The 13,723-nt window shown below is 38.8% G+C and overlaps 1 protein-coding gene across 2 annotated transcripts in view; it reads left to right on the top strand.

The window, feature by feature from the left end:
* Positions 1 to 877: 877 nt before the first annotated feature.
* Positions 878 to 13,723, top strand: part of LOC116310808 (inactive rhomboid protein 2) — a 36,422-nt gene continuing 23,576 nt past the window's right edge. Inside the window, exon 1 of one of the 2 annotated variants that reach the window (XM_031727723.2) lies at positions 878 to 1,060. The gene's annotated coding sequence lies outside the window, so the exon portion shown is untranslated. The remainder of the gene's footprint in view (positions 1,061 to 13,723) is intronic. The other variant, XM_031727718.2, reaches the window with a different exon arrangement.

The following is a 13,723-nucleotide window of genomic DNA, read 5'->3' as shown; positions in this document are numbered from 1 at the left end:
AAAGTGAAGCTAATTCACAAACACATTAAACCTGTATTCTTTTAGTGGCCAGTAGGGGTCGGTGTATGTAAATTAACCTTGAAGTTCATTTTGTAAATAATGGTCAGTCTAAGAGTTGGGAGGATTATTGAGAATTCAGTTGATTTAAACTTTGCTACTCGCATCAGGTTTCAAAACACTATGGTATTTATGGCTGCATGTGAGCACTACTATATTTATTTCTGATCAAGTAAATGATCTTTGTCACCCTCTGCCACCAAATGGTGACTTGATTACAACAAGCTCTAAATGTAAGCTAAAAGGTAAGTTTGTATGGGACAAACATTAAATATGCACACACACAAAGTGTGACATTTACTGGTTTGGCAGTAATCATGTGAAGGACAAGAAAAATGTATTTTATTTGAATGACATCTTCCCAACTTCCTTGCAAAGTAAACACAATAGGTATAAGTGGAAGCATTTTTTTTTCTTTTTTGTATAAGGGAATACCTTTCTCTATACCAGTAAATATCAAAACTCTTATTTGAGCTGTCATTTCAGTAGGGATAGCTACATAGATAGTTGCCTCACAGCAAGAAGGTCATGAATTCAAATCCACCATCTGACTGGGGCTTTTTCTGTGTGTAGTTAGCATGTTCTCTCCATCTCTGTGTGACCATGTTTCAAAATTTAAGAAGTTCAGAAAAGAAACTATGACACAAACAGAACTTCATAACATCCCAGCCTCAAGAAACACATGCATGCACATTGACCAAAGTTACAAGGAGTAAAACTAATTTATTTTTATTTCCATTTTTAAGCAACCAGTATTTTTCGGTTAGTTTTTGTCTATATGGAGACCTTGACAACAACACATGACACCGCCCCTGCTTCTCGGGCTCCTGTTCCTTCAGGCCCATGTCGGAGGGTCCTAGCTCCGCCCCTGGTTTCTTCAAGGATGTTGGAAGCAGAAAGAGGGAAGTGGTGACACGCTGGTGGACACTAACCTACAGTATCGTTGCATTTCGGATATATTCCCTCTGCTAATGAATTATAATCTAGGCATTTCTTCCTGGAGGTGAGTGGAATAGCACTCTTCAGCTCTTTTATTTGTTTTTGTGACGCTGCAATCGATAAAAGTTAACTTAGTGTCGGGGGGTCAACGGTCATTATCATTACGCTTTTAATATGAAAGTACCTAATGGCTCAGTATAAGGTATACTAATGCTGTAATAAATACTGGTTTGTTGTATGCGATCCTAGATAAGTCAAAGCGTTTAAACAGGAACAAACAGCACTGCTAATAATGACATTTCCAGTGTCGGCGTTAGCTTCCAACGGTCGTTTACATCTAATGTTAGAGTAGCGGCTGAAAGCACGCCTCGGCAAGCCCTTTGTTGCTCTGCCTGTCGGGACAAGTGCATATGAATGCAATTAATCCTCTTGAATTTCCTCATGTTCTCCCTTCAAGTTAATCGTAGTCGATAAATGAATTTGGCGTAAGCCTTACACCCCTCCCATTTATTTTTCGTGGAAGGTAAGAGGTGGGTTTGACACACCGTGTTTCCCCGGAATGACAGGAACGGACGGTTTCACATGAAAGTATGACACAACTAACGTGAAACCATTTGATGTTGAAAATGTGTGTTTGCATTTGTTAGTTTTTACTAAAACAGAGGCAGGGCGGTGAGTTATTGAAATGCTGATTAGAAGTTAACCAAGTCACACAGGTATGAATAGTTGCGTTCAAGTGTCAGTGTACTTAAAGTTAAAACCAAAGACTGTATATAAAAGACGTCGCACACTGGTTTGGAGTCTTTTTGAAGGCTCAGCATTAAGCTGTGTTAATCTTTTGAAGCCACATGTGACCATATTTGGGAGAGGTAGTGGCATGTTGCGGTATCCTCTAGCTAGCGGGCTTGGTTAGCAATCTGCATCGATTAACTGTACCACAGACATGCAAATCTGCTGCCGCAAGACTAACAAAACTCTACAATTTCACGCACACAGGAGCAGAAACTTTCTGGACAGTTTGCACAAACACTCAGAGGTTCAGTTTGTAGACCCAAAGCCTAGCACACACCAGCCTGCTTCATTTTCCTGTGTTGGGACACCTGTCATTTAAAGTGGCCACACCTTTAAATCCAGCATTCAGTTGGACATGTTTAAAAAAAAAAAAAAAAAAACAGTGCAGTTTTGTGTTAAGGTGGGAAACTGTCAGTAGAAGCCAAAACGGGTTTTGTACCTCGCCGTAAGCATGGTTTTCAATGCTGTACAGTTGGACGTGTTAATGTGGGAGTCTTTGGGGACGCTCTTCTGGAGCCAGCCAATGTGCCCATTAAAGGAACCACAGTTTTTAGGACTTCCTGTGTTTTGTTTGTTTCCCTCCTTATCCATTGTAGAGCAGGGTCGTATTACAGGAAGCATGTTCAAAAAACTTTTGTAGACTTGTGAACCTTTGAGAACTTTCAGAAAGGCTAATCACAGATCAATCATCTTTGAGTATGACAGACATTTTTTCCATCAGTGTGACCAAAAAGCAGCACAACAAATAAATAATCTTTAATCAGTAAGTTATTCTAAAGCTTTGACAGATAGGGTTGTTTTTAAAGAGTGATTGTTACAGTCCGAAAATATTTACAGTGGAGGGAAACTGACTGACAGCTGCAGTACTGTCCACAGAGTCACATACTTAGAAACATGGAGGCAATTTATTCTGAGCTGATCATAAATCTGCTATGTAATTGCTTTCGCTGTCCTTATAGATTAACAACTCAAGTATTGTAAAAGTGATAAGTTAAATATTTAAAAAAAACTTTACGAATGAGAAATGAATCGAAGGGTCAGTCAGCTGATTCAGGTGCAGCAGGAGGGGAGGAGTCAGAGAGAAATGCTGGCAGATTAAACCTGCCAGCGAGGTTTAGTTCACAGAATCTGTTACCCTGGTTACTGACTCAGAGTTTAAGTTAACTCTCTTTCTAGAACAGAAAACGCGGGTTTTACATTGTCTCATGGTTAACAAATTCAGAGTTGTTTGTTAAACCTACTTCCTGGAATTAAGTCCTGGGTTATCATAGGACACACAAAGCTCAGGGTGATCTCAAGTGGGCTAAAGCTATAATTTAATAACCTATATGGGTAAAAAACATAACCCTCTAAATTTCTCTCTTTGAAAACATTGTAAAGAAGTACAGGAACATCAATGGGGGAAATAAAAGAGGCAGCTTTAAATAATAGATCTCTGGTTTTGACACATTCGGTTACTGTCAATACATTTTCACTATGATATGTACACAGTGGAGCTATAAAGGCACAAAATCTTCACATATAGTTAGTTCGATATAACGATATATATCGGATGACGATATAAAAAGATCTATTGTTTCATTTTACGCTATCGTTTGTTTCGTGGTGTCGCAAAATAAACTGTTTATGGCAATATTTTTTCATCGTTTTGATGGTCACTGTAGTGGCTATATTAATTTCTTAAAGTTCTCTCTTTCTCTTATATTTAAATAACCACACTACGGACGGACAAGTGACTGTTTTTAGCAACAATGACGGTAAAACCATTGCGTGTCCGCTTGTTTATTTTCCACATAAACCTTTCACAATAAAGCTCAAGATCCTGTTGAGACTTTTCAAAATAAACTGAATCACGTGAAAGAGTATGCAGAGTATTTATGGATGAGAAGCAAAAAAGAGCCGTCAGGTGCTAAAAAATAAACCTTAGACTCAAATGTTAGAACAGGCTTTTCCCCGCAGCACGCCGTGTAATAAATACTCACAAAGAAAACGGCGGCCGTTACAACTTATGACTAAAAACGTATAGTTTCATGCATCTGTTAAAACACTCAACTCCAGGTACACGACGCCCAGCTGGAAACACTTCACGCAAGTCGAGCCGCCCGAGATTCACAGAATTTACAGAAAATGTTAACATTTTGTGATTTATATCGTTATCGGGATGATAGATGTCTTATATCGGGATATGAGATTTTGGTCATATCGCACAGCCCTACATATTGTGGTTTTGTAAATATAGAACAATAGCATTATATGTCTTTATGTTTCAAATAATGTGTCTAAAAATACTTTTTTACTTCTTTATAGTAATCCAGGCACCAACACTACACCAGAAATATCTGTTTTACTGAAAAAACATGACATAATGACTGAACACTATGCAGAGCCATCCATGGTGCTGAACTCTACCATCTGGAGGGCTACATGTTTGACATTGCTTTTGTAGAGAGTTGTCTACTCTGTTTTTGTTACTAAAAAGAGCATTGAACCTTCTCTGATTCACTGGTTAGAGGCAGAAAGCTGTGTAGACGCAAACATATATCAAACACATGTTGATTAATGTCGAAACAAAAAAAGTGTTGCAGATATACTTTAGTTATACTCAGTGGAGGTCTTCTCTTTCACCACCTCTTACTGCATAACTGTTGAATGATGGTTTGCAAGTAGTTCGAAGCAGCACGGTTACTTCAGGAGCAAATATTAAAATTGAAATTTAGTGTAGCGTCATTGTCACCCACCCCTGATATGTGGGAGGGAGGTGGGCGATATGATCAAAATGATCACTGCAATAAGTATCACATCATCACACAGTTTGTCTTTAAAGTCATGTAATGAAAAGATTATGTTATATTGCACACCCCAGCCTCACTGACATCACAGGATGAAACTGAAACCTGCATTGTCTCTGCATCTCTGTGTACAAGACGAAATAAAAAGAGAATTATTGCAGTTTATATTTGCTCATCACATTGACTTTCTGCTAACTTTATGCAATCATGAAGGAAATTCACTGTATAAACGGGCACAGAAGGCACGGTGTTTCCATGTAATGGCTACCAAACAGCTGTTTCTGCGTGGTTGGAGTCATGTGATGTTTGCACCAGTTTCACATTTGTACCTCTTTACAAAAGAAAACTGTAGCCTAGTTTCATTCAGAAAGTTCATGTTACTTTTTTGACAGCCTCCCACAGAAAAAAGCTGAAAATGTCACATCTCACCGTTTTTATCAATCAACAGTGAGACAAAAGGATCTAAGCTCAAGTTTAACGAGTCAAAGGTCAGCAAATTCGTTTATTTTACCTTCAGAAGTCATGCTATTAATCTGCTTAGCTTTATTTCTCAAAAAGTACAGTTTTGTTGGACATTATGGGATGTTCATTATCTGCATGTTCTGCTTTTACTTGTTTGTCAAACTGATTTTAAAGGTTCTTAATTAATGACGTATTGATCCTATGTTGGGTGGCATATACTCCAGCCCCCAAAATAACATGTTTTAACACTTCAGACAAGAATCACTGTCAGACCAACTAACCTTAACCTGTTTTCATAGCGAGTAATCCAAACTACGCAGCGGCATTTTAATAATTGTCCTCGTGTTGTGGATGGTTTAATCTCAAAAGTTTTCTTGGTTCAGTTTTGTCTGTTTGGTTTCAACCAGAGACACAAAACCTCTGCCAGCTCTGCCAAATCAACTTCTTTGTGACAAGAGAGCAATGAAAAGTAACTTTTTCTTTTAGCATGACTGAGCAATGTCAGAAGTTTTAACTTTTAGAAATAGTTCAGTTAGAACATGAGATATCATCTTTAGATGGCAACAAGCTGTTAGGTTCTACTTCTGTTAAACCTTAAGGTTTTTCTTTTCACATAAAACTGTGATTGTCAGATACATCTGCTTAGAGGTTTAAGTTTTCATTTTTTGTTACTTCCCCATTTGTCAAAACACAGTCCTCTTTTTCTCTCAACAACAAAGGCTAGAAAAGATACCATTCATTTCCTTGTATTTATAGTGGGAAGTATGGAAAGCCCTCAGCTTGTCCTTTTGTTTTTTGGGGTCTTCCAGTCTGTCATATTACTTCTGTCTCAGGGCTTTCCTTCCATAATGTTATCTGTTTTCAGCTAAGAACACACCCAGAAAATGGTAAGCCCCTTAAAAAAATATATATAAATAACAACCACCCACTTCAGTTTCAGTATCAAGTTAGTGGCTCATATGGTGGAAATTTTTTTTTTTTTTTTTTTTCCCCCCATGCCAAACATCATTCCACAGTGCATGACACATTATCTGAAAATATGGGAACACTCTAGGAGAATGCTTTGAAATCCAAAGACACGTAAATCTGCAGAAAAAGGTTATAGAACTCTTCAAAGTGCAGAGGAGTTCATGTCCACTTTACACATTTACTGAGGCATTGAAAAAGCTAATTTCCTTCCACATTTCATGCCAGTTTCGGAGGGGAGACAAAATGTCCTTACTTATATTCTGTCTCTGGCACTGCAGCAGCAGATTTGTGACTGCTTCATCTGTTTTGCTTTTTTAAAAAAAGGCAAGCTGGGCTAGCTGACAGGAATTTATCTGACAGAAGCCTTACGCTAGCAGTTTTCTGAGTGTCGCATTTCAACATTCACATGTGTCATGTGTTATTTTGTGTAAGATTAGCTATTCATGTTAAGGATTGTGAGGAACTCATGGCGTGGGCCAAGGCTGTTGCTGCAGCATTGCAAAGCTTGCTGGTATGCAAGTTTGGGCATGAAGACTCTTGGAAAAGGTGCAGCGTTTTAGATGGGTTAGGTCACAGTCAAGGTGCTTCTCAAACGTGCTTATCATCTTCTAATGGATCTGAAATGGAACGATTGATCTGTTTTAGCCACCAAAGTGCTATCATCGTCAGCCAAAGAAATGTAATGGTATTAGTAAAGATTTAAGGTTTTGTTTAGAGCCAGTTATCATCAAGAGGTATTGTGGTTGGAAGCGAGGAATGAGGGGGCAGTTTTGATTGTTGCTCTCACTCTTTGGAGACGTACAGACACCACTGAAACTCGCACGCTCTCCTACGCCTTCAGTAGCACTCAACTGTTGTGCCTGCTGGCATAATGACTGTCGGCTCAGTCATGATGAGTTTTAACCCTACACACCTAGCAACAGTAACAATCAGACCTCTTCTATAAAAAAAGCAAAGAGAATCTCATTTCAAAGGAGCCCTCTGCTTTAACATTACATGATGGTTTTTGTTAAAGCAGAGTACTACTTTTCATTTTGACAGGTGCATTTATTAGACATTCACAAGCACTGGGTGTGCACCATCCACTATGCTGAGCCACTATAATGCCATTTGACTCTTTCGGTGCTTCGTTTTTGTTTTTGGTTTTTTTTTTGTTTTTTTGTTTTTTTTTTGGGTTATGTTTAGTAAGCTGATTTTATTTGTCTTCATCCCATTGAATGATTTACTGAAGTCCCTTTTATTTTGTTCTACTTAATTTTCTTTCTATTTATTGCCATACTTTGTTTTGTCATGCTGTATTTTATGTTATTGAGCTAATTAAGTTCACGTGTTGTGTGTCTATTCTCAGCTTTTGGGATAAACAAACTATATCTAATCTCTCAAAACAAATGGCCATCCCTCTAAGTTTTGTTTACAGTTAGTACGGTTATGTACACACAAGCCACAAAAAAGGAAACCAAACAACCTCAGACATTAGCTAATTAGCTGATATTGACAAATCAGTTAAATTGCTGTGATATGCTGGGGTAAACCCACATTATTTATTTATTTATTTTTTTTTTTAAGGGTTTTGCGCAGACTGCACTTTTTGCGGTCTTTATATTTTGATGTTCTGTACTTTTTTGGGGGGGGGGGTTTGTATTCCACATGACTGAATACTCTGGACTGGATTCTGGCTTTAACAGTGGAGTTCATTTATATCTTCTCCCATCCACAGACATGTACATGCCGCAGGAGATAAACAAAACCCGATAAAGATGAAGAACAGATTGCAGCATGCACTGCAAGATTATGACTTCATTCTTTGCTGTAATCTACTATATTCCTTCTAGCATGTAGTTGTTTGTTTCTATATTAATATTCACGCTGTCATATTATAAAACATTTAAGGTATGCTGCTGGCTGCTTGCCAGGTTGTTGTCAGTCTTTTTCACAGTCCTTTCGTTATCGTGTCTAGTCATTCATTTACAGCACGGTGTTTCTTTGACAGCTCTGTTTGACCAGACACAAAGGCTCCATTAACAAGCCTAGATAGGATGAAAATATATTTTCATAAGCAGCATGTACTTTTTTATGAGTCCTTTACTTTGGATTCTTGATTGTTTGGAAGAATATTTAAAAACAGTCTATATAGACTATAACAAGTCTATATAAATATGTGGCTGTGAATTTAGGAATCCAATCCCAAATAGCGTATTGTTTAGAGTCATGTTCACATGAAAGGTTTGCATACATCTGCCCAGCAGTATAGATGTGCTGATTGTGTAACTGAATGGAGCAAAGAATGTGACTGTTGCTGTTGATGTTCAGCACCTTTAACAGACAAAGCTTTGTCCCATTTCTCCTTCCAGTTGCCTCAGCTTTCAGAAGTTAAAGGGCTGAAGTAATAACACCCCTGTATTCGCCATAAAAAGTTGAATGGAAACCATTAAATGCAAGAATTAGAAGGCGAAGTTTTGGACTGATAAAGGTCTGCCAGTGAGTCAGTCTCTTTCTGAGAAGTGAAGAACTGTTTTGACCTGATGATGTAATACTAATAATAACAGATGATGAATATATATACCACCATACCATTTCTTGACGGTCAGATTATTGTCTGGTTTAGACACCAGGCCTAAGGTAACACTCGGACAGCACATGAATGTTTTTCTAACTATCTAGCCACATATTCTAGTTAACTGATTTCATACACACTTTTCTGTCTGAGCCATCACATATAGCTCAGGTGGTCAAGTGGGTCATATACCAATCAATGGATTAATCCCTGGCTCCTCCTGTCCATGTGTTGAATTATCATTAGGCAAGATGCTGAACCCTAGGTTAAACCCAAAAGAGGTTTTGGCCATGCCCCAAAGGACATTCACCAGACGTCTAAACTTTAAAATTGAGGTTTAATTTGCTAAAACCTAAAATAAATAAATAAATAAAATAAATAAAAAAGGCTAGAAAAGTTCATACTTCTGTTAAGTAAGGCAACAGAGACCCTGTGCCTTAACTTTATTCAGCTCAGTCTTGACAACCCCCAGTTGCTGGTTTTTAGCAATGAAAAACATGAAATTGTACTCAAGCAAACCACCCCGATGCCTAATTGCAGCTACCACCAGGCAAACAGTTGTTCCTTTGCACTGTCGGTGTGTATGTAGAAATGGTGGATGATGTCTGATTGCACCATATCAGCTAATGTAATAACATAAGATTCAGATGTAGTGTGCGTCGTTTTCTACTGGCATGTAATTGTCTTTTTTATCCTGTTTTCATTTAGAGCTGCAGCCAGCATAAATACACAATGTTAATGTTACAGTCCAGGCTTGCAGTGTTGGTGTAGACAAGTCCCACATACAAATTGGCACTTGGCAGAGTTGTCCACGCTCTTAATGATGATGTGAGACGTAGTCTGTGTGAGGGTGTGAACTTTTTTTTCTTTCTTTTTTTTTTTTTCTTTGAGTTCAACCCTCAAAGCTGTTCTCAGCTTAATAATGAAATAAATTACAGTTTGCGTTATTATTCATTCCTTACTCCTCATTGTACTGATGTCTCATAATATGATTCACACTTGTTCTAAGCCTCTTAGTTCTTGCATGTGTGAAATTATGGATTTTAGATTTGTGTCCATGCATATTTGTTCTCTTCTGATGTGTGTGGCAAGTTGCAGAGGTTAAGGACTGTTCATTAGCAAACTGTAAGAGCTCACATTTCAGTGAACAGCTTTGCACCAGTGCACTCCTGTTTATTTGCAAGTATTGTGAAGACAAATGCAATTAAGTAGAACAGTCAAACTGCTTTTTGCATGTGTGCCTGTCAAGCTTTACGTGCATGTGTAAGGCTTGGTGTTAAAGAAGAAGTTATGAGGCAGTAATGTAGGTTAGTTCCTCATTTAGCCTCTAAGTCAGTGCTGGGAACAGCAGCTGTTTCTTCTGCATGCTAATTTGACATATTTCTTTAAAGTGCAAATCATAAAATGAGTCAATGTAAAGCATATAAGGCAGTTTTGGGGGGACGGGTTTGTAATTAAAAAAAAAAAAAAAGTGTCTTTATATAATAGAAGTAACAGAGAAGTACATTCACAAGCCTTTATGACAAAAGTAAAGCGTAATTGTGCATCTTAGGTCTTGACTCATGTCGGAAGCTCAACCATGTGACATGATCGCTGGCTCACTCAAGGCTATTATCAAGATTTTTTTTTTTTAAAGAGTTAAAAGTTACCATAATACTTTTCTGAGAAAAATGACTCCTCCACTATCGTGCTTAGAGTTTTTCCTGCTTTAAATTGGAACTTGGCGTGTAAGCACCATTAGTCCACATATAGTAAGGCAGAGATGGTAAAAAGACTAGTAGTATAGTTAGTGCTTCGAGCCTTCTTTAGTTTAGGCTGCATTCACACATTCATACGGTGCTTTATTCCTTATTCTGGGGGCAACCAAGAACACTTGGAGGAATTGGCGATTGAAAGCAATCTTCTGATCATTGCTATGCTCTTATGCTTGGTTACCTTACTTAACAAAAGTCAGCTACTGCGGCTGAGTAATCAGTCCTGTTCTTTTCAAGTAAAGTCAGGTTTAATTGCTGGTGCATTGTCTGTATTGAATTGTCTCTACACACAAGTCCACATGGTTGCAAAAAAAAAAAAAAATCAGACACAGAGAGGTCAGGATGAAGCTTTACGATCTTTGTTCTGTTCTGTTTCTTGGACCCAAATGGACTTGAGCAGACCTGTGGACATGGAGACTATGACACGCCTTTTAAAACCATTTTGCACACCTGGTAGATATCACTGAACTGTATGATCAGAGACATTTGGAGACATTTGGAGGATTTATTGGCCAATAACTCACAAGGCTGAGTCTTTGAGTGGAATACAATTCAGTCAAATGATATATGCCTTGCACAGTCGATCTGAGCAGTGATGACACATATTCATTACAGTCTGCCTATTGTGCAGATAACATTATCAAGCTGTCTGCAGTCAGGAGCCAGCAGTCAACTCAGATTTCCCATTTGTCTTTAGCTCGTAGCTCCACTGCTTGATTGCATGTAGTGGCATGGCGCTCTGGTAACTCCTGCTGCTGTCAGTTCTCACTATGTGCATCCATGAAGCAAATGTAAGGCTTGTGCAACTACTACAAGTTCCTCTGGTTAGAATGCTTAAAATGGAAATGTAGAAAAAAATTCTGGGCTTGGTACTTGCAACATTGAAGTCAGCCCAGTTCAACAAGCTTCTGCTTTTTCTTCTTTTTCTCCACACAATAAACACCAAGAACATTGTTTTTACTGCTGTGGAGGCACACAGAATCGATTTTGTTTTTCCAACCATTCCCCTGCTTCAGATGTGCCAAAAATACACACTGAGTTGCTGCCAAAAACACAGATATAGATATTTTGTTTTTGTGGTTTTATATTTTATATTATGCATAGACTAATGTTTCCCTTTTGTAGTCCTCTTGTTGTCCAAGTGCTGTTAACTAAACATAATTTTTATGTAAGTACACAATCGTTATAGAGAGCAAAAGCAATGTTGCACTTTCCATCTTGCAATAAGTTGGGTTTTTATTAGCTTGTTAAAACTTGTTTCCATATGTTCACAGTCATCAGGGGATGTAAGCGCATGCATACACATGCATCTTTTAGGGAGACTTGAGCAGACTTGAAATAGTGTAATTGGAAGGACTATTATGCACAGCTGTCTTCTTGCACATCCAAAACCAAGTATAATCCCATCTGAAGTCAGCAGACTAGCTGATGAGCTCCCAAATTACAGTAATAGACTCACAGGAGCAGATGAAGTTAAACTAACTCCTACTTACAGCACATTGAGAATGCTAACAGGTTTGCAAGCATGGGTTTCGGGTTGAGGTGGAGGACTTCACCTCAAACCTCAAAATCAGGAAGAAGTACCTGAAAATCTCCTGAGGCTGACTTTAGTGTGGTGGGAGCCACAGCCTTTGTGATGCATAGTAATTTGAGAAGCTGGATCCAGCGTGGACAATGCCTTAACTAGAAGGTCAGCAGCTTGCTCTCTCTCTCACTCTCTTATCTGTACCAGTAGTGCAGTCTAGGTTTTTTGGGTCTTCTCCATAGTCTGATCATCCTGTCAACCCCCCTGCGCAATTTCCAGTAAATGATACTACAGTATTGCTGTCAGGTCAGGGAATGGGACTGAGGTGCATGCTGCATGGCCCAAATACAGAAAACACATCAACACTGGTGAGAGAGCACACAGTGGGCGTTTATTTCTCACCTCCAGAGAGAGGACGTAGACTCCAGTGTGGGAGCCTTGTGTAATAGCAACTATAAGTGGACAGATATTGCCTGAGCAGCTAAAATGGCATTCATTAATAATATTTAACCCGACTCTTAACTTTTGTCTTTTGTCCTGTAGTTATTTTTCAATCCCCTTCTATATTAAAAAAATGGCTCACCTTCCATCCCACCTTTACCTTCACCAGTTATATTAAGCTCTAATTTGAAAACAGAATAACAGACAGAAACAGGATCTTTCGGTTTTCTTAAGATGGTCATGATAATAGATGACTCATGAATTTCATTTTCAGTGCAGCAGTGATGGCATGAACTTGCATGTGTGCCCAGAGACAGTTCTGTGTTGCAGGAGTCTTTGCATGCATATGTGCCATGGATGTCAACATGAAACCATAGTGAGGTTAATTCAAATGAATATAAATCTAGTACTGATAGAGTTGCAACATAAAGTGGTAGATGATGAATTATATTTTTATTTATTTAAGTAATAACCAGTATGAAGTATCAGTCTTAGACTGGTCTAAGAGTGAAGTGGCTTAAAGTCCCATTGGACGCTTAGGAAACAAATCTTTGGTTTCTGTTTTGTTTTTTGATTTTGTTTGTTTGTTCTGATCATTGGTGGGGAACTTGGGTTAAATATCAATTTGACTTGCCAGCTATTGCTGATTTGTGACCATTGTTGATCCTTGAGATCAGTGGAATCACTAAGTTGCTGTGCAGAGCGAGTGTGGCATAAAATGAAACTCATCATCTTTCCTCATGTGGACAATGAATGAGATCAGTGGGTTTGATCAGTGGTTGTTGATCAATGGTCATGACAATTTGCATAATAATGATGAAGAAACTGACCTCACAGCACATTGTTTATTCAGTGGGCTACGTTCAGTCATTGTGCAAATGTACTGTTTGTAAGGTTGGCGAAACCTGCAGTCAGCTGAGACTGAAGAAGTCACTTGGATGAGTGACAAATTGTTTCTCCCACTGAAAACGCAACGTCCAGATGAAGAGAATCAACCTTTTGGGATTTACTTACCTGGATGATTGCACATGCATCACGATGCTGTGAATGAGGTTTAACAGGTAGAGAGAGTGTGCCTTGTGTGCTTCTGCAGCCCATACATGTTGCTAAAACTAGACAGTGTAGCAGGAATACGCGGAGGGACAGGCCTTCCACTGGGGGAAGAAACCGAACCATGGTGACACCCCCTCAGAGGACCATGTGACATCACCTGGGGTGACTCACATGCACATTCATCCCTGCTTGTTAATGGTCAAGTAGGGAGCAGTTAGGTGAAGCATTGAATTATTAGACCCTAGAGAGGCTAAGACGTGTCAGTACTTTCCATATCATGTGACAAACTGCTGATTATGTCATTGTGGTCATTTTCCTTTCCTCAGCGAATCTACCCCTCCCCCCTCCCCCCCTCCAGCTGTCTTTCTTGTGGTTTATTCTTGTTGTT

Source organism: Oreochromis aureus, linkage group 6, assembly GCF_013358895.1.
Source record: "Oreochromis aureus strain Israel breed Guangdong linkage group 6, ZZ_aureus, whole genome shotgun sequence".
NCBI classification, from domain to species: domain Eukaryota; kingdom Metazoa; phylum Chordata; class Actinopteri; order Cichliformes; family Cichlidae; genus Oreochromis; species Oreochromis aureus.
This window is presented reverse-complemented; position numbering and strand designations above follow the sequence as displayed.